The 20,904-nt window shown below is 45.9% G+C and overlaps 1 protein-coding gene across 2 annotated transcripts in view; it reads right to left on the bottom strand.

Moving 5' to 3' along the window:
• Nucleotides 1-20,904, bottom strand: part of LOC142559614 (uncharacterized) — a 93,309-nt gene that overhangs the window by 41,064 nt on the left and 31,341 nt on the right. For both annotated transcript variants that reach the window (XM_075671189.1, XM_075671188.1), the window contains one exon: nt 8,204-8,323. The gene's annotated coding sequence lies outside the window, so the exon portion shown is untranslated. The remainder of the gene's footprint in view (nt 1-8,203; nt 8,324-20,904) is intronic.

Below are 20,904 nucleotides of genomic sequence, written 5' to 3'. Positions count from 1 at the left end.
AAATAACTTATCGTGTATCCTAAGATACAAGATACTGCTATCGCAACATCACTGTGAGAAACCATAAACGTTAGCTTAACTCCGCTTCTCAAGCTGGTACTGCTGCCACTAAGGCAGCTGAATTTCCACAGACACTGGATTGTCGATTGTGTGACCTTAACAGGTAAGTTGAGAATACGTCATGCCTAAATGTCATAGCTATTAATGGTGCCGTCTGTACCGTGTTTCCACGTATTCGACGTGATTGTGTGACAAGGAACCACCTTTGCATTTCATTTAGATATATTTTTATTTTATTTTTAGCTCACACTTATATTTCTTACTGTTACAAATTGCCAAGTAATCTGAGCTTAAGTGGGAGTAGTGTGAATAGCGGCGGCATCCTGCAACGCTTTGTCCCGCTGTAATACGTATGAAACTTATTTTTTTTTTTTGCTGTACAAGATTTCTTGTAGAAGAAAAATCGTAAAAGGATTGTACGTTAATAAATATGTCGCTAACGAAAGCTTTACGTCAGCTGATACATAGAATACGAAAAATCGTTGCAGCTGTATGTGCTCTCTGTGTACACGATGCATCAAACAGAAATGTCACAACCAGCTTTAATTGTTGCTGCTTTACACCATTCCGGTGATCTGGTATTGCGTAAACGCTAGTAGTTTTACGGCCAAGGTAAAATGCCCCAGCAGTATTTGCGCCATCCTGCGGAGGCTTCCTACAGATGTTCTTGTAATTAGACGTCGACCCTTTAGTTGTTTGGCAACCAGACCAGCGACTCCCATCAATTACAAAACGACAAGCGAAAACCGCTGACAGCGCCGCGTATAAAGAACTTTCACGTTAAGCACCTAAAGCAACCGCAATAAAATGTTTCCGAAAGACAATATAGATACTTGGAGCAAGAACGACAAAAAAGTGGATATAGTAAGAGATATTTCATTCATATGAAACAAGGTTAGTTAGAGTTAAATATCCACGCAAGCATCTTTGCGCACACGCGCTGGATGCTACATTATACGAGTCTATAATAACACAGTTGCGAACATATCGAGGTATCTTAGGATACAGATGGAGGTGTTTGGAAAGTATCGATGGAAAGTATCGCATCGGATACAGTAATTGATGGAGTATCTGGCACCTGCACCTCAAATACTTGTTGCCAGAGTATCGTGTATCGTATCATGATACAATTGCAAAGTATCGTTGCACAGTCCTGAAGGGGAGGGCCACTTCTGTTTCATGACTTCTTTACGAAACACCTCTCTCCCGTCGCCAGTGATAATGCGCAGGCATTTACCTTCCTCTTTTGTGACTTGCTTATGAGTTGGCTGCATACAAAATGACGATGCTAACAGAAACTGATATACTGAAGGCGATCCGATTAGAAATTATATAGAAACAAGGGGTCGTCGTTTACTGCTCCTACGGAGACGTCCTCGATATGGTGAAGAAAGGGAACGAAGAAAAAGTTTGTAGTTCTGCCGCATGGAGAATATCTATATATAGTTCCCTGTCTATACATCGCATAGCCGCCAAATGGCCTGTGATAAGTGACCGTTCATGTGCCACACCTTTTGCTTCGGCGCAGAGATGGAGAACGTGGCTCTATGCGACCGAGATGGAAAGCCAAGGGAGAATCGCCGCGACTGCTCGCAGAATGATTTTATATAAGAGTGCGATGAATCGAGTAGTGACTGCGCGAATTCTTTTTGTTTTTGTTTTTTTGTCCCTACACGTTCCTGTCTTTTGCAATGCTGTCAATTTTTGGTCCCATTCTCGATACGCACAAAACTCCAAGCGAATGATGCCGGGGTGGCGAAAATGGTGGCGCTTTGAATAGGACAACCACTTTATTACCACTGGGTGTCAATTTGGCGGGCAACGGCGGGCGGCTTTAACTGCTTCGATGCAGGAGGGTGAAAAAATGAATGTTCGAGACTCTCTTGCTTAGCCGGAATCGAAGCGAGCGCCATATATAAGTCTTAAGGCGAAGAAGGCTATTGTCTTCTAGACCATAGGCGAAGCGCTATCTAAATTTACGCATGTGCGAAAAGTAACATCGCTCTTTGAGAGCTATTGTATTTGGCAGTGCGATCGTTCACTCCTTAGAGAGGGCCGCTTGAAAAAACAAGTCGAATGCTGCTCGCGTCGTGCTGATGTGCGGCATACACATACGAAAATTGGAGGCAAAGATGAAATATCGCCTGTAGCACATGTGTACGCCATTCTTTATCTTGTACCGATTCTGAATTGCAATACCGTTCCCCTTTTCTCTCTTTCTTTTTACATTTGAAGATTGCAAAGGCTTAATTTTTGCGTACACCCGCGCTGTGTACTCAATACGTACGCTTTACTTCGTGTTGTGTTAAGCTGCTAAATATGCTGGAAATATATACAACCGTCAATTATCGGTTAAAATAAGGCTGCGTTGGCCAATATTGGTGCCTATATCACATATTCAGGGCCTTAAAGTGCCTTTTTCGTGTAAGCCTTTTTATAATGTTTATAATACATATATGCAGTGAAGGCTGGACCCTAGCCGAAACGTCAAGACTAAATGCTTGTTTATATGCGCTACTAGGAGTGTCCTAACTTTTTTCGGTTTATTAGGTGCCGGATCCGAATACCTACTTCCGACCCACACACACACACACACACACACATGCGTGTATATATATATATATATATATATATATATATATATATATATATATATATATATATATATATATATATATACAATCAAGCCAAGGAAAGCATATAAGGCGACATTTACTGGGTTTGCAAGAGAAACCAAGAAAAGGAAAATGAAAGTGAACGAAAAAGTAACTCGTAGCCGGTAGGAGCCAAACTCGCAACCTCCGCATTACGCTTGAGTTGAACTATCAATTGTGCTAAGGCCACGGCTATCAATCCATCTACTAACTTGGGCATTTATGCTGGCTAGATCTAGCCGATATGCCAGCCAGCGCGACTCAGGGTCATGGATGTGCCGACGTGGGACATCCTTTTTTGTCCGATGGCTTCACGTAACGCGTGATCTTAGGTGAGTAGGCGCGTTGCTTATAGACCCTCGTATGCTACCTATATTGACATCAAGGCTGCCAGGTTCGATACCCTCGCAACGAATAAACGAGAGATGAAGGAAAACCGAGGGGTGCCCCTAGTTTCCCCTTCTCTCGTATATATATATATATATATATATATATATATATATATATATATATATATATATATATATATATATATATATATATATATATATATATATATATATTCACCTGCACTGTAAAATGTTTCCTCCAGTGTTAAGGGTCACAGGGGTAGGGTAACACGCAACGGTTAGAGCCTCACAAAAATTTATAGAGGGCGAGCACGCGGCTCTAACTAGACGTGCGATCACAAAAGACATAGGTGAAAATTATTAAGTTCTTCTGACAGCTTTGGGCCCACAGAAATATCCTACAGGAATATTTCATTGGGATACAAATGAGACTTTATAGGAGTTTTTATGTCGCCTATCACTGCTGTGATAATTTTTACTTGCAAGAAAAAGTCGGCAAGCAAGGTGCCGGCCATCCAAGGAGGCTGAAGAAAAACTGCTGAAGTGGAGGGAGCGCCCATTAAGTGAAGCTGCCGCGTAGCCCTCTTGCGAGGGGAAAAACATCGCCGCAGATTGAGTTTCTCGGGTCATCGTACCTTGCCATGCGCGGTGGTGCGCGCACCCCGAAATGTGCAAGCGCGCTCGCGTATTTTTAGGAGAATTGGCGTACAAGCGGTTTACATATTACCATTATTCTTCTCATTTAAATAAGGTGCAGATAAGTATTACATTGCTCTAGAGTAAAGTAAAATTTCATATTTCAAGCTAACAGGAAATGGCCGCCGCCAATGTTCTGAGAGCTTCTATGCAATGAGGATACTAAAGCCACGGCAACACCTGATGATCACGAACATAATAATTAATACTCATGTTTGTTGCATGTACGGCTATTTCTCATGCTACATTTTAAGTTTCTAATGACTTTTTGTTATGAGAGCTTTCACGACTGATCGATTTCTACACTGCAGTAAAGAAGACGAATAAGCAATTACAATGGCGGCAATTTTTTTCTACTTTGAGACAATTGGGTATTGACACCGATAAAATTGAAAAATGCCACGGTATTCGGATATATGTAATCCGAATACCTCCAACGTTGCTCGCCTCGTAGCCCGCAGTGTTGCATTAGAACTTGACAATCCATTAAGCAATTAAACACTACTGCAAAAGTCGGCCAACAGCGTTGCGAAACTCTTGGCGGGCTACTTTTTGCCCTCCGGAAGATGGCCGCCATCGGCTTCACCCTAGCTCGACATAGGCGACTTCCACTCCGGCAATCTCTTTGGTGCCATCATTGGTTCCCACCAACAATTTGGTCTTACCCCTTCAATGTGAGCGTGTTAGCCACGTGAAAACAGAACGCTCTTTATACATCAACAAAGGTGTAACAATCTTTAGACTGTGCTTGTCGTGCTCTTTGTGCCGACTGCCACTTTGCTTCGCGCAAGAGTGACAATCTGGGTGTTGCCACTGTGTGTTCTTGCACCGTGCTTATTCTGATTTCGAACGCTTTAGTGCCGGATCATTGTGGTTATGGCGTGTGAAACGTAAGCTTGAGAAATACGGTTAGCGCTGTTGAGCAGGTGCGTCAAGTGATGTGGCGTGGTGCATCACCGTGCAATCCGCGAACGGCTTCGCGGTGTTTGATTGGATGACGGGAAATCTTGAGGCGCTGTTTGCCCAATAACGCTGCTGGGTCTCACGAATGAAGAAGCTGTTCTCGCCGACAATGACAAAGACTTACACACTGGTCCTTCAACCTTAGTTTCACTAAAGTAGTTCGCAGTAACAATAAGTGAAGCACTGCGAGTATCCGCTTTCATTTACGGCGTTTCCTGCTTATTTGTGACACCACTTCATGTTAATATTGCGTCCTATTTTCTTTCCTTTTCTTGATGTTGATGCTCGACCGATGTTTGTTTTCCCGTCACTTGCGTGAAAATACGGTAATACCTGATCGAATGTGCGGTACACATACTGACGCCAGAGTACACATACTGACCCCAGATGACCTTCACCGTACGCAATTCAGTAAGACGCTTGTGAATCCAGCAGCGTAAAACCAATGTGGCCTTGTCGGTTTACAAAGAGGTCCCCGTAAGTCACTCCGCAATGCTTTTCAAACAGTTGCCCATTGAGGCTTCTGCAACAAAGCTGCATCCTTTTGTTCACTTCGGCGTTTTGAAAAAAAAAAAGAAAGTAACAAGAAGAAGCGCCACGAACTGTCTCCTAAGAAAGTTCAATATCTGCTACTCGCACTGAGGGTGTCTGATTGCAAACAGTGTTCACGTAGAATAGAAACGAAAAATAGAAGTTTCGAGGCGGCGACGATGAAAGCGAAAGCTTTAAAGAAGCTTGGATTCGCATGGGAGGTAAATAACTGAAGTGAACGCGGTGTAAATAAAAATAAGGAGAACGCGAAGTAAGAGTGGTTCCTGAGAAAGTAACGGAGAAATCTGCGGTGCGTGCTCCCAGCGGCAGGGGAGGAGGGGTGACGTGGAGAAAAGAATGCGACAATCTCATCGCTCTTCGCTTGCGTACCTGCCTGCACGACTCGAGATATGATGCGCGGCTCTCTATTGGTCGCGTGGGCAATCTGACTTTATACGTTGCACGAGATGTGGCTACCATCGTGTAGGAATTTCGAGTGGGAGATCCCGTATTGAAATGAAAATACCAAAAGGGAGAGGGAGCTGGCAGAGTCTTTTTTTTTGTCACTGGATGCACTGTTGAAGAAAAAATAGTTTTTTTGCGAGAGTTGTTGCACATTGTCGTGGGAAGCAGTGCTCTCAGAGATATTCCTTCTACGAGTCCGGGCCTATACTGCGTTAGGGCTGCCCTGAGCTACACCCACGCGACCCTCGCTTTTAGAAATTCCTCCTTGAGATTCTGTCAAGTGTGCATTTCTGTGTTACCTCCTTTCAAGTTTTGCAGCAGGAGCGATACAAGAAAAAAAAAACACTTCTCTATCGCACGTGTTTCAGTAGTAGTCTGTGGGCTCCGACGAGAACCCCCTCTTTCTATAAAATTGTTTTCGTGGAAGCCGCACATAGATCGAAGCACCTATAGGGCTTTACGCACAGCATCTGTTATACGGCCGAAAAAAAAAGGGTGGGCATTCAAGCAATGCTGATATGCGCTGGAAGCTTGTTTTTTTGCATTGTATTTATTTGTTCTCAGTGCCATTTGCTGTAACAGAAAGGAGCGGGTAGTTCATAAACATACTCATTTTAGCAGTCGAGCATGGTTATGTAATTTGTTTAAAAACAGTTTTCTTGACAGACTTATGTAATCAAGGAGGTGGTCATAATCTCTGCGTCGCACTGCCAACGTGAAGATGGATGTGATCTTTGGAACGCCAGCTTTGAATGTGCAGTCATTTCCAGAGAAACGTGCAACGGTGGTACACCACCGTTTCACGTTTCTGCAGACCTAGAATGTCATAACAGTGACATATTTACAAAACAAGGAAGGGACCTGTAATTTCACAGCGAACAGAAAAGCCACATCGATACAGAATTATTTCAAGTAACGTAATGTTGCGGGAGAAGTACAGGTAAGCAAGACTTGCTGCCCGGTTTTAAATGACTTCCGTATCAAAAACAAGTAAAATAGTATCAGGTCTTTCTGTCTCTTTTCAATACAGCTCGAGCTGCGCTCCTGAGTAATGTAATCAATGCAGTGGACGCAAGCGATTAGGAAAAAGTTGATTCATAACCGAGAATCCGTGCAAAATGAATACTGAAAGAAATAGCCTAGGGCTCACAATTGGCTGAAGCAGGGCATCAAAAAAATTATAATAATGCAGCAGGGAAAGTCTCTTTTGTCTATATTTTTCTGCGCGCTGTGTTATTCAGATGTAAGTGTTCTCAATCAGCCTAAATGATGCAATGCACCGTGTAGAATTGTCTTTTTTTTTCTATGAATGAGGTGGCAGGATAGAGATGATTGTAGGCGCAATAGAAGAAGGCTCATGTTGCTATACTTAACTGTCTTTAATTTATAAGGTTTACTTCTTCGAAGGAAAAGTCCGTAATGAATGTTTGAACATTTAAAGAGTCTACGTCTTTCCGTAGACCTGCACAGCGGCATTAGAATTTTGATACAGCGGATATTGACCTCCGTGTGGCTATTGTTGAGTCAAGCATTCTTTTGTGCGGTACTTTCTAGAAACAAAATGTGGCTTTGGTATACTACTTAAACAAAAAGGGTAATAAAATATTTTTGTGATGATATATTAGGTTAATTTTGTCAGTAAAATAACTAGACATTGTGACGCAATCGCGGATGACTACAGGACGAGTTTTCAAATAATATTGGGTAGGACAACACGGTCCCGATATGCAAATTTGCAGCCCCTTGTTTGTTATCTCCAGCACTGCTTAGAGTTTGTTAGCTCCCTAACAACCCGCGCTTCTGTTTATTGAAGCACTTCCTGGCACTTGCAGGCGCTTGTGAAGTACTTAGGGTTCTGTGACCAATTCAAACGTAAACAGTGCTTTCCTTGGTTTATGACGCTAGCGTTGGCGCTTTACAACAATTAAGACTAAAGATGGAACGAGAAAACACATGTACTTTTTTTTACTCTCTCACCGTTTACCTTGGCTACCTAAGAATGCAACCCAAGATTTCTCTAATAGCGATCCACAGTCCCTTGAGAAGAAAAGGGTTAGTTTGTGCGAACAGCACACTTCAAGGATTAGACTCAAGAAACAATATACCAAAGTTGTTTTTTTTTTCGCAAGAATAATTTAGTAGTAACCAATCAAAATCTATGGTTGCGTCTTCATTCACACGGTTCAGAGGGCTCGTTCTCTGTGTAACTTTGGACCGGGGCCGTGATAACGAGACGATTCTATTTCAATTGTTTTCCCTTTCACATATATTCACTTGCTTGAGAGGCGCTCCGCTTACTTTGTCAGAACGATCAGCCAATCCCGCGTTGTGGATGACAAACATGCAATACAATGGAGCAGAAGGTAACCTCACAATGCATTGGCCCCAAGTCAATGCCATTCTCGAATCGAAACCGCAGTTGAGATTTCCAGCCTAAGGCAGAAGCAGGTCAGCATAACGAAAATTCAGATCGTGTGCACTCACCCACAAAGAACAGCGCAGCTAAGAGGCACTGTCAGCTCCACCACAAACCCTCGGGGACGGCGGTCGTTGTGGCTAAATGTAGGCGGTTCAGTGAGGGCCTGCAGCCTCTGATTCTGTCACCTGCGCATTGACGGCAACCGTCACTTGTCTGACCGTGAAGGAGTGAAACAAAGATTGTGGAACCTCGGCCGTAACTATTTTTAAAGCTGGAGGAGAGTGTTTCAAGAACTATGGGGATCGCATCCTTCCTGCTCCTTTTCTGCCCCCTTCCTCACTGACTGTGGTGCTACAACATTCATCAACGCACTGTCACGCTGTGCTAGCAGAGGTCAAGCATGCATTATGCCCAACCACATACAAGTCAAGACGCGGCGACAGAGCTTGATTTTCGCACCCGTTGCCAGCGTTGCACGGCTACCCATGGCTGGATGAGCTTCGTGCGCGGCGCCAGCCCAAACAAAGCGGGTGCCCTGACGATCGCACAAAGGGGGTCGTCAAAACTAAGCCCACGTGCGCTTACCGCTTATTGTGAGGCGAGCGGGAAGTGGTTGCTTGGGCGATGGTGAAGCTTGCCCAACGGTCACAGCGCTCCTTTGCAAAAAATATGCGCGGCTGCCGCCGCAGATTGTCCAACGTAGCAACACGAAGAAAGGGAAAGAAGGAACTAGCACCCGAGCTGGCGGGGGCTTTCCTTAAGCTTTCGTTTCGCCACGTCCTTGGTGAACGGCAACTCAGGTCACCGTTCTGGTGCCGGATCAGCAGCCGCAAGAGTTGTGATTACACGTGGCCATCGCAAGCGGACAATCGAATTAACAAGCTGCTTTGAATACTAGTGCGTTTACACGGAGTCTTCGAGTCTACCTACGAATGGGAGGCCGTGTTCACAGAATGAACGACTATGCACCGTCTCTATGTAACCCACAAAGCGCTCCCACAAAATACTGTTTACTGTTTCCCAAAGAGTATGGAACCTACAAATACAGATGACTGGTTGAATGGCGCATCAGTGCACATTCGGGACCAGGTGACTGTTATCATCATCATCATCATCATCAACCTGGTTACGCCCACTGCGGGGCAAAGGCCTCTCCGATACTTCTCCAACTACCCCAGGCATGTACTAATTGTGGCCATGTAGTCCATGTTGACTGTTATACGATACTGAAATTGATAAGTAACTATATATATATATATGCATTGATATCTTTCTCGTGACGTCACGCACCCAGCTTATCACTTTGCCGATGCACCAGCATGGTGATCACGAAGACGTTAGTGCGAGCCATATATATAACACCAAGGACACGACAAGGGAAATTCCTTTTACCTCTTAATTGAAATAATGAAAGTATATATAGACACGAAAGTGAATGGAGAAACCAACTGACCGCAAGTGGGATATTGGCCCTCATCAGTGCCGATTAAAAAAAGATGCCAATTACTCTCCCCCCCCCCCCCCCGGGCAAACCAGAGCTTGTCTTGCAACAAATATTGGCGTCGACCATTTATCGCGAGCGTGTGCTACACAGAGAACGCAACGCGCTGCTGTTTTCATATTTCTATCGGTGCTGATAGCGCAAATGCACGAACACGAATATAGCAGCTGGTTGTGCCTCCGTTCCGGGCCCTTTTCGCAATCAATATGTACTTGCCAGCAGAAAGTTTTACTCAAATAGCACGCATTTTAGTGGCACATTACTGAACTTTAGCGTTGCCGACTAGTTTTCTTTGTGAGCATGTACGCCCCTGAGAAGAAGTTTACAAGGAGAGGCTTCGACTTAACGCTCATTTTCTTCTTTGCACGGGAATATGACTTGAAATATAAGACTACACACCAAACTTGACAGTGGGACCTGTCCAGCAGGCCTACAATTTTAGTTTGCGTGCATGAATACGGATCTATCCACCTTTTCGGCGAGCCTCCGGTTCAAATACTTTGCTGACTAGAGCACCTGTCCTTTTATGTCCTGTATTTTGATCCGATTCTCTAATATTGATGTCACGTATTATTTCTACGGCATATCACGAGCATTTTGACGATCTGGCTCAATGTTCTCTCGTAATAACCTGACACTTGTACAAATGATTAAGCAGCACACCGCTTATTCAAACCTTTGCGCTCGATTTCAGGGGGCTATCGTGATTCGGCCGCAGTGATGCTGTCTAGGGCTAGCCCAAAGAAAATAAAATAAAATTTTATGGAAGTTAAACAAAATTGGTTGGAAGTCATGCATTAAACTTATAGCGAAGACGAACCTTTGCCCACGATCACCGTTGCAATTGAATCTTGGTCCATGTGATTAGGTGCGGCTGGGATCGGTCTGGAGATGTGCTGTTGTGTACGCACGTATTTCTGAAGCAAGAGCAACCAGCACTCTCGAGCATACCACAGACGGCGCGGTACAGAACTTGCAAAATCGAACTGGCTCGTATCCTTGTAATCCCCGATCAGACAAGAAAATACCGGTCAGCAGGAGCTGACAAGTAAAGTCCAAGGCTTCTCTTTCAAAATGAGAAGCTCCGGGATACGGGTCTCGTCACCAAAGTGTCCATTATTTCCTCAAGATCGTGATGATTCGGGACGAAACGAAACATCTTCGTGTGAACGCGTAAAAGACCTTGCCCGTCATGTGTCATGGGTCGCAGCAGAGTTAACACCGTTCCACCAACAGTCCCGGCTGTAACTCAGGCAGCCACGAACACACCACCATAACATTCCACACGCAGGCGCCTTGACGCACAGGCTTGCCGAAGGTCATCATGTGCTAGGAGACGAGGAATAAGTCAGCGTCCTGGTGAACTTCAAGCCGACAACCATTGAAACGCTCCTGCGAGACCCGAATGGACGGACATATTTTTTTCAGCGCAAACGACCGTGGCACTACCCTCGAGCAGTGATCAAACTTAACGCCACCTCGCGGCAACCACTGACACCAGCGGCGCGGCAGGTTTGCGGCCTACGCTTATCACATGAGCCATCTGCAATGTCGGTGGCGTAAACGTCGTCATCCAGTACGCCGTGCATCTTAGGCACATCTAAAGCCGGGGGCTTCGCGTTCGGTGGGGACCGAAGATGCGCGCTGACATATGCCGAAGCCTCGGGGAAAGAGCGCAGCCGTTCGTTAAAGTGCGATAAGCTGGCCCATATTTTACTAGAGTTACGTATGCGAACGCTGAAATACAAGGCGCGCGCACTTGTTATGAGGTTCCAGTTATTTTCTGGGCTCTCTTTGTTCTTCGGAAAAATAGACCGCACCAAAACTAAGTTCCTTTAAACTGCATCATTGGTAATTGTTCGAACATCCTCAACGCAATCTGCCTTCATTCCCGCGTAGACTGAGCTAGTTCATTAGGAGTCACCTAGATAGCCTAAATATTTAGTTTAGCAATATAATAGGAAACGCCTCATTCGCGTAACCAACGCCAATTTACACGCAGCTGTCGTTATTCGCGTAAATCTTTCCGTTATTTTCTCTCGCCGAAATTTAGTTGTCACATTCATTATTAGGGGGAAAATGAATTCATTTAGTTATGACAGCCAGTAGGAAGATGCGTGGGTTGGGGTTCGGACGCGTATACGTTCTGTTTAGTTAAACATGAATAACGCGAAAATAACAAACCTAGCCGTCGCCTTCCATGTTTGTTTTCCATTGCCCATTTCACCAGGGTTTCGTCTTCTCTAAACGCACTTTTTTCAATGCCTCAGCGGAAAGCGTGGTTCAAGCGTGTCGATTTAAAGAGCTCCTTTGCACTTCCTCGTCATTACGGAGCATTCCGAACACGAGCACAGCTAATCGTTCACCCGTATAGGACAGAGTCAGATTTCATCTCCTCTCTCTTTCTTCTCCATACTCCTTCCCCCAGTGTAGGGTAGCAAACCGGACGTGCGCATGGTTGACCTCCCTGCCTTTCCTATCTTCCATTTCTCACTCTCTCTCTATCCTGGGAAATGAGGCTAGCTGATGCTCACTCTAGGTTTACCAACAGGGCCGACGCTCTCTCCCAACATGCGGAGAAGCGGCGCCACCGCGAAACTTCTCGTCAGACACGGGCATCAAGCAATGCTAATCGGCTGCTTCAAACTTTCCACACCGCGCTCTTCCGTGCTCGCAGTAGGAATGGGAGCGCCGCACGTAATCCCTGTAGGCCGAAACAATCTCCATAGGATCACAGCCGCAGACGACGTATATGCAACTTGCAAAGGCGCACCTCAACTCCCGTGGCGCGGCAGCCAAGCGAACGACGATAGGATTGCCGCGTTCCTCGCTCTGCGGTGCGCTCACCCAAGCACGAATTCGCTTCCAGTGTGTTTCTCAGGAACAACATTCATCTCGCCTCCTCCTGTGGCTTCCGCGCAACTTTTTTTTTTCAATGTTTTGCTCGAAGTGCACGTGCTTCCCCGTTTGCTCCTTCGTATTCGATTCCGCCATTCCGTCTTAGCGAGCGATGCCGGAGACCCGGTGCTCTCGTGGCGAGCGATCAATGCCGTATAATCGCATTTGTAGCAAGCGTGGCTTAGAAGCAACTGCGTTCGTAGCGAATTTCGATAAGGACGAAACAAATGAGTCAGTATTCGTAACAGACAATGAGCTGTCGTTTGTTGTGACTTAAGAGGACTGCGTAGAATGACAGGTTCTGACTCGGCAAGAATGCACTCTCCGAAAGTTTGAAATGTGCAAGTAGGTTAGTATAATTTTAGGAATCTAACTCGCATCGTAAGTGAATGTGAAAGTTTTGTTTTAGGGTTGCCAAAGAATCGTAGCTCCGCACCGCACCGACAGTATTTTTCAATATCTCTAATGTTTCAAGAGAAAAAAAAACGGAACCCTGCATAGAGATTCTTTCGCGCAACAATCACTCTCACTTGTTATCCCTTGCATTCTTTGTAAATAATGCAGATTATTCTCCAAGGTTGACAGATGGGGTCATGGTTATTGCCAATAGGGATTGTACGAGCCTCAGTTCCTTGTCTGATCGAGATTTGACATATCTTGGCTGCTGATAGAATGATGTGCTTTTCTAAGCTATCTCGTTCATTTCGAGAAAAAAATTGAAATGGCTTTGCTCTGTTTCGCAAACTGGTAACGCGGTAGTTTAATTGGTGATTGCGTGTTCGAATCAATATATACGTAACCAACTACTCCGATCACGCATCTTGCTTCAGGATATTTTTAAGCTGATGCACCTCTTGTTCGTTTATTGCTACCAAACGCACGATCCCAGATTTCTAGTTTTCTTAGCAGTGGCAACTCTGTCAAATGGATACATATGCCATTTTCTATCAGTTCACGATTACTGTAATTTGCTCAGTTCCTGAACTTGTAATATATGTTCGAGCTCGTATTATCTAGTTTCATAGAGCGTAAAAGAAGGCATGCACAGACTGATATAATGCAAAATTTATTTTTCATTTCAATGCCAACATGTTTCTTTAAAGAAGTTTTCGCTGTTAGCTTCCACGGCATACTGGATACGTTAACAGTGGGATCTGCCACGCGGCTTCAAAGAAAAGAACGATTTATCGGCAGTGCATCTACTGCATGTAAAAAATATCTGGTCCGTGAAAAGAGACTCTCATGAAACATCCCGAATTATTTCAACACCGTAATATCTCAATGCTCAGACACCATTGAAGCGCCATTCCTGGATCGAAGCACGCAAGGTAAATACACTTGTCCGCAACACAGTCAACTAGGGCAGAGTGAACCATTTTTGCCATAATAAAAAAAAAACTGTCGTTCGATAATGAGCGTGACAAACGACGCTAAAGCAGCATTTATTGCGTCTTATACGCTGGAGTAATCAAGGCAACCCGAGCTCGGAGTTTGCAAATCCGCTCTATACTTGTTCCGCCAACAATTCAATCTCCGCGGATATGCCCAGGGCGAGTAAACTAGGCCCACTCGCGACTGAAGCCCGTTTGTTGCTTGCCGACACCGCAACCGAGTGTTCTATGCAGTGCCTCACAAATTGGCCTACGCAAACACCAGCGCAATCCGCTATGAAAGCGCTGCTGCGTTGCTCAAAACACACGGGACTTTGTGACAAATTGTGGTTGTACACTGTGTGACGTAGGATTCGACGGTGATACTGCGTAACAATAGGAACGCCTATCACATCGCTTTGCCTTTCCCTCTGTACAGGATAGGAGACGCAGCATCCTGAAGTAACACACCCACGTTATACCACTGCAGATGCTCTCACAGGCATTCCACTGTCCTCTTTTTTTATCACTTTCTCACGTTTCCTTAGCAGTAGTCGTAGTCCCGCCGAGAAACCTGAAAGATAGCGGTGAACGAGTGTCGGTGTGGGAGCCTTGAGGTGGGAACGTTTACCTTTCGGAAAATATCCGCTGCTCTAAGTGTCCATTATTTACACCACGATCTCTGGTGCTTCCCTTAACTGACAGTTTTTTTCGGAAGGAGACGGGAGATAGAGTAGTAGGTGCTTGGCCGAAGCGTACTTTCTGGCCGCGTCATACACAGCTTACAAAACCAGAACGCAGGTATAGTGCCGGAAACATTCATGCATGGTAAGCGCACAGCAATGCGCAAACAAACACAATGTATGCCGAAAAAAGCTATCGTGACGTGACAGTTGCATACTGCACAGAACGCAGGTGGCGAAGCTTTGAGTGCGCAGAAATTTGAAGAATGCTTGCTACACACGATTCAAGGCAGAAGGCACCATCGGGCGATTAGGTTTTTGTATATGTTGTTTATGTTCTCATCTTACAGTTAGATTTAAAATTACGCATTGTGCTATTTAATGCTACATTGCGGCAACATCAACAAGCAACTTCTCCGCTGAGTAATAATACCCACTCGACAACCAATCATAGCACTGGCGTACTGAAAACGGTTACGGGCAAAGTTCGTCATTGCAATCGCAGGCTGACATGACGCCTCATAAACAAGGTTGAGCCAATTGCAGGTGCTTATTTAGGGTTATACAAGAATCTTGAAAAAAAATAACTTAACACCAACAGTGCTGGAAACACTTTGAAGCGCTCTGGTCAACGGTAGCGCGTTCGAAGCGTTCCTATGCTAATGAGTGCTGACATAAAAAAAATGAAAATGAGAAAAAGTTGGTAAAGTAATAAAGCGTCTTTCCAACATGCGCGACTACAAGACTCGCCATTTGTAAATTCTGAGGCTAGCCGTTGAAGACAGTGACACAAGCGAAACAAACGGGGTACCATAAACACACACTCCTAACCAAAAATCCCGTTGCATCTTCATCGTGACAGAAGGACACAAAGCACCAAATCTACTTAACGAAACTCTCAGCACGGCAATGCAAAACCATCAGTCATGGACATGTACTCGCGCGTGCATACCTTTGTACACGTATAATGGACATGAGGTCATTCGTGCTCACAGAGGATCCGAGTATGCATGTTCTCTCTGAACGTAACCGTGTCCTGTAGAATCAGCTTTGTGGGTGTCATACGGAGCTCTGATGGCTTCTTCTGTTATTCAACGAGTTGCAAATTTTAAGGGAAGTTTCTATGTTCGAAGCTGGATGTTGGAGGCTGGAAAGCTGGTAAGACATGCCCGGAGAAAGCCACAGCTGTAAGGTAATGTACTGTAGCTCCGGCACTATAGGTCAATTCACGATACCACGGGACGTATTATAGAGAACTCTTTTTGTTTGGCTATTTGACAGCTACGCACTGATACAATGTCTCTGGAAAATTCGCCGCAAAAATGAGCGGGACAAAACACTGGCGCGCATCTCTGCTAATCCGATTAGCGTTGGTTGCCTACTTCAGCGCCATTTTGAATCTATCTATCTATCTATCTATCTATCTATCTATCTATCTATCTATCTATCTATCTATCTATCTATCTATCTATCTATCTATCTATCTATCTATCTATCTATCTATCTATCTATCTATCTATCTATCTATCTATCTATCTATCTATCTACGGGACAAACCACTGGCGCGCATCTCTGCTAATCCGATTAGCGTTGGTTGCCTACTTCAGCGCCATTTTGAATCTATCTATCTATCTATCTATCTATCTATCTATCTATCTATCTATCTATCTATCTATCTATCTGTCTATCTATCTATCTATCTATCTATCTATCTATCTATCTGTCTATCTGTCTGTCTGTCTGTCTGTCTGTCTGTCTGTCTGTCTGTCTGTCTGTCTGTCTGTCTGTCTGTCTGTCTGTCTGTCTGTCTGTCCTCTTACGCCGACCCAGTGACCCATGTTGTCTTTACAAGCTTGGACCACAGGGCAAGTGATTGTGGTCGTGTAGTCGCGGGGGTCGTTTCCCCACCATTCTTCCAGCTTTCAGATCTAACCCTCGCCATGCCATCGTCGTAAGGCCCCTTAAGCTGACCCAGTGGGCAAAGTCGTCTAATAGCTTGGACAACTAGGCATGCGCAGACTGTTTCGCACTCAGGGGAAAACTGGGAGCGCATTGCATCGCGATGCGGCGAGCGCTGGAGACGGGCGGCGGCAGCAGCTCACGCAGGCGCAGACGCTCGAGGGCATATTCTTGATCCGCATCACCTGCTACGGCGGCGCGCACTGGCCGCATTGTCGTTAAACGTGCTGTTAGGGGCAGCACGCGGATTTCGTCGTTACTGCGGGAACTGAACCGGTATTCTTTACTAAGCGTTTGTGCGACGCCAATCTCTGAGCCTTCATTGGCGATAATGGAGCTATAAAAACTTCTTTTGACAGCATGCTTCGTTTGTTATTTCGAAAGGCCAGAGCACTGAGTGCGTGCACGTTTACTTCTTCACTGTGTGCTACCGTAATACGCAGCGACAAGAAAGAGACACCAAAATCTGCGCGTAACGTGCTTAGTCTTTATTTAACGCGAAAGGACAACAAAACAGTCAACGATAATAACTATAGGAGTCACACGCGACGAAAAAAACGGATACAAATAAAGGAATGCTTTAGGTTATGACAATGAGCTGGAAGTTTTCTTCTCGACAATAGTTCATTACACTTGACAGACTCTGCCCGCCGGCGGGGAAATGCACGCGTCACGCTCCGAACTTCACTTAGCATATCGTCATGTTCCCATCGGCAGCAATGACAGCACTCATTCTGACGGGCAGGGAGGTGTAGAGTGACTTGGTCAGCGATGTGTTCATTCGCAGCAGGTCGCACTCACTGACAATGGTGGATCAAAGCCTGTCCTCGGACAACCCATGGAGAGGACGGCACGCAAGCAATACTTTCAATGAGCCCCAGTCATTTTCAATGATGTTAAGGTCCGGGGATTGGGGCGACAACTCCAGGACAGTGACGCCGCGCTCTTCCAGGAATTCTTTCACAACACGAGCAGTGTGGATCGGCGATCTACCGTGTTGGAACATACAGTCACCTTCTGGGAACGGGCCGTCAAGAACGTAGGGAATCAGTGCATCGTCTATGATTGCCCCGTACCTTTCAGCGATACACTTGCCTTCGAGGCGTATCAGTGGGCATCACACACGCTTAGTAAAGAATATCGCCTAAGTTCACGCAGTAACGATGAAATCCGCGCATGGCCTCTGGCAGCAGCACGTTTCCCGACAATGCCGCCAGCGCTGCCGCCATAGCAGACGACAAGGTTCAAGACCCACCCTTCAGTGTCTGCAAGGTTGGCGTCTGCGCCTGCGCGACCTGCTGCCGCCATCTGACTCGAGCTATCGCCGCATCATGATGCAATACGCTCCGAGTTTTCCCCTAAATGTGAAAATGCCTGTGCATGTACTCGTGTTGCCACCGTGATCGTCGCATTTTCGTCACTAAAGGTTTGCGATTCGACTCTCATCATGCCACCATCGTCACGCCATAGTCGTCATACAGTCTTCATGCATTCTTTGTCACAGCGTCGTCGTGATGCCCACGTGTTCATTTTATTGTCGCCATTCCAGCTCCGTCACCCGACTCTCGTCATGATGTCGTTTTCATGCCGTCATCATCACACAGGCTGTGTTAGAGTCTTCGCCTCGTCATTTTCATCATAGACTCGTCTTAATCCAAGTTCCCTCAGGCCGTTTACATGCCATTGTCCTAATTGTGTCGTCGTCATAATACAGACGTTGTCATGTACTCGATGTCATACCAACGTCGTGGTGCTGTCGCGGTTGCTCCATCATTGTCATTCTAACTTCGTCATCCCACTTTCGTCATGCCATCTTCGTCACCCAGTCGTTTTCGTACCATTTTCGTCATGTCGTCGTCCTCATATCGCCTTCATTGTTCCCCCGAAGTCAGTCCTTCCTCGTCATTTTATTGAATTTGTGCTGACGTGATTCAAATGTCACTGTGTCTCTGTTGTCAAGCCATTTGTCTGATTCCAGCGTCGTCAGACCATCACTATGAAGCATCCTTTGTCATACTGTCGTTGTTATGTTGTCCTGGTCGTGGCACTGTCGTCATACACATGTTGTCATCGCATTGCCCTAATGCCGTCGTCATAACATTACGCCGTCATGATCATTTAAGAATCATCACCTCATTGTCGTCTTGCCATCGTTTTCATATCGTCTTTGTCCTTCCGTCGACGTCATTCCTGCTTCTTCATTGCATCGTTGTCACCGCGTCGGTGTCATAGCCGCCGTCAGTGAGCCATGTTCACGGGTGACCATGGAACACGAGTGCCATAGCAAAGTGGGCCGATATCAGAGTATGTCACATATGATGATGATGATGATGATGATGATGATGATGATCCTCTGTCATGGCTCTCGCCCACAAAGGGAAATGGGCTAAAAATCTGGCGGCAGCAGGTAGCTACCGAAGCATCTAAAGCCCCAGAATTACTACGTATGGTAAATAAACGTACCTTCAGTAATAAAACACGTGGATACATCGCTCTAATGGTAATTGCATTACCATCAACAGCCATCGATAAATGAGTTGTTCTGTAATTTTTTATATATGTCTAGCCCATAAATTTTAAGTCAGAGGCCAAAGCCCCGACTTTATGCCATTATTTTAGATTTATTTTCTGCAGCAGGTGCCTTCCCTTCGATCTTTTCGAAACTAGCGATTTCAGTAGAAACGATACAGTAAACCGATGTTCTCGTAAGTACATCTCATTTTAACGTAACTCAGTTGCGTGAGTTATGTATACTCGACCGGGCGATAAGCCATTCAGTCCCCTACAACTTCGGTATGTGGAAACAAAGACAAGGCGTTCATAAGCTTGACGGTTTCTTTAACAAACTCGGAGAACAAGGGAAAGTGTTATCGCTTGTACATGTATATATTGCCTGTCTGGTGCGTATACTACGGTATAAAATGAGTAATCTTTTTACTTTTATTGATGCTTTCCAGCGCCTAACGTAGGACGAACTAAATGAGCACGAACACTTTCGACGCTTGTGTCCTTACTGAATGTTGGACCTCCTTGTGGTGAAAACGTGGCTTTCAATAGCGTCGTTGTCGATTACATTTTGCTTATAGCAAATGAAATAGTTTCAAAAGCATCGTTGTCGATTACATTTTGCTTATAGCAAACGAAATATCACATAAACCTCAATACAGGTTCCGGAGGAACACAGATCAACCCCTTATGTCGAGTGAGTGAAAAACTTATTATAAATGTCCGGCGATTTGGGCGGAGTGGGGCCATAAGCACCCCAGCCTAGGTGACGGCCTCGAGTCATTGGACTCGGGCGGCTTCCTCGGCGTGCCGGACGGCCCACAGTTTATCAGCGAGGTCGTGGCTGAGCAGGGCCGTCTCCCGACGCGCCCCTCTGTTCGAGACTGCCATGTCTACCCCGTTCGTCGGGGACTGCTGCTGCTCGCTGCCGGTGCAAGCCCACAGCATGTGCTGCAGCGTCGCTCTGGCTCCGCACGCTTTACAGTCGTCGGACGAATAATTGTCGGGGTAGCGGAGCTGAAGGATCACCGGGTTCGGATATGTGGGTGTCTACAATTGCCTCCAGGCAACCGCCTATTTCTTGTTTAGTTTGGCGTGCGGTGGTGGGTATTTACATCTGTTCAATCTGTAGTGTTGCGTCATGTCTCTGAAAGTGGTCCTGCGATCCCCCCACCTCCACTCCCGCATCGCTCTCGCGGTGGGCGAGACGTCGGGATTGCCGGCGGGCGCCGCGGCTCCGCATGTAAGTCCTCAAGCCGCGGCATGGGCCGTCTCGTTTCCCCGGAGCGGAGGGTGCGTGTGTGCGGGGGTCCATACGAGGAAGCTGTCGTTATTGCGGCACATGTTGCCATATTGAATTTAGACAATGCGGGCCGCTTCCAGGGAGATACGGAAGCCAGCGTAGTTGCGTATCGCTGCCTGCGAGTCGCTTATTAACATCTCGGCGTCCGTGGTCGCTACCGCATGGGCTATCGCTGCTTCCTCGGCCGCCTCCGTCTCTTCCGTGCGTATCGTCGCGCTCGCTACAAAAGTTCCGCTGTGGTCCGTGATTGCGACCGCGAAAGCGCATCCCTTATGTCGAAGCGAGAAAAAAAAACGAATGAAAAATTGTTACCTAAGCGCACTTCATTTTACAACGCCACTGTCCCAGGTAGCATGTACGCAGGATACTCCTGCGCAAACTCACAAGTGCGCCCTGAACCTGTGGATGCGTGCAGGACGCCCACGATATGATATTTAACGCGACAGCGTTAAGGGCCCTTGCCGCAGAAAATCTGATGTCGGCGTTCGCGGAGTTCTGCGAGCGAAAATTTCCGTACAAATTGCGGTATATGTCTATACCACGCCTT

Source organism: Dermacentor variabilis, chromosome 10 (genome assembly GCF_050947875.1).
Source record: "Dermacentor variabilis isolate Ectoservices chromosome 10, ASM5094787v1, whole genome shotgun sequence".
Taxonomy (NCBI): domain Eukaryota; kingdom Metazoa; phylum Arthropoda; class Arachnida; order Ixodida; family Ixodidae; genus Dermacentor; species Dermacentor variabilis.
This window is presented reverse-complemented; position numbering and strand designations above follow the sequence as displayed.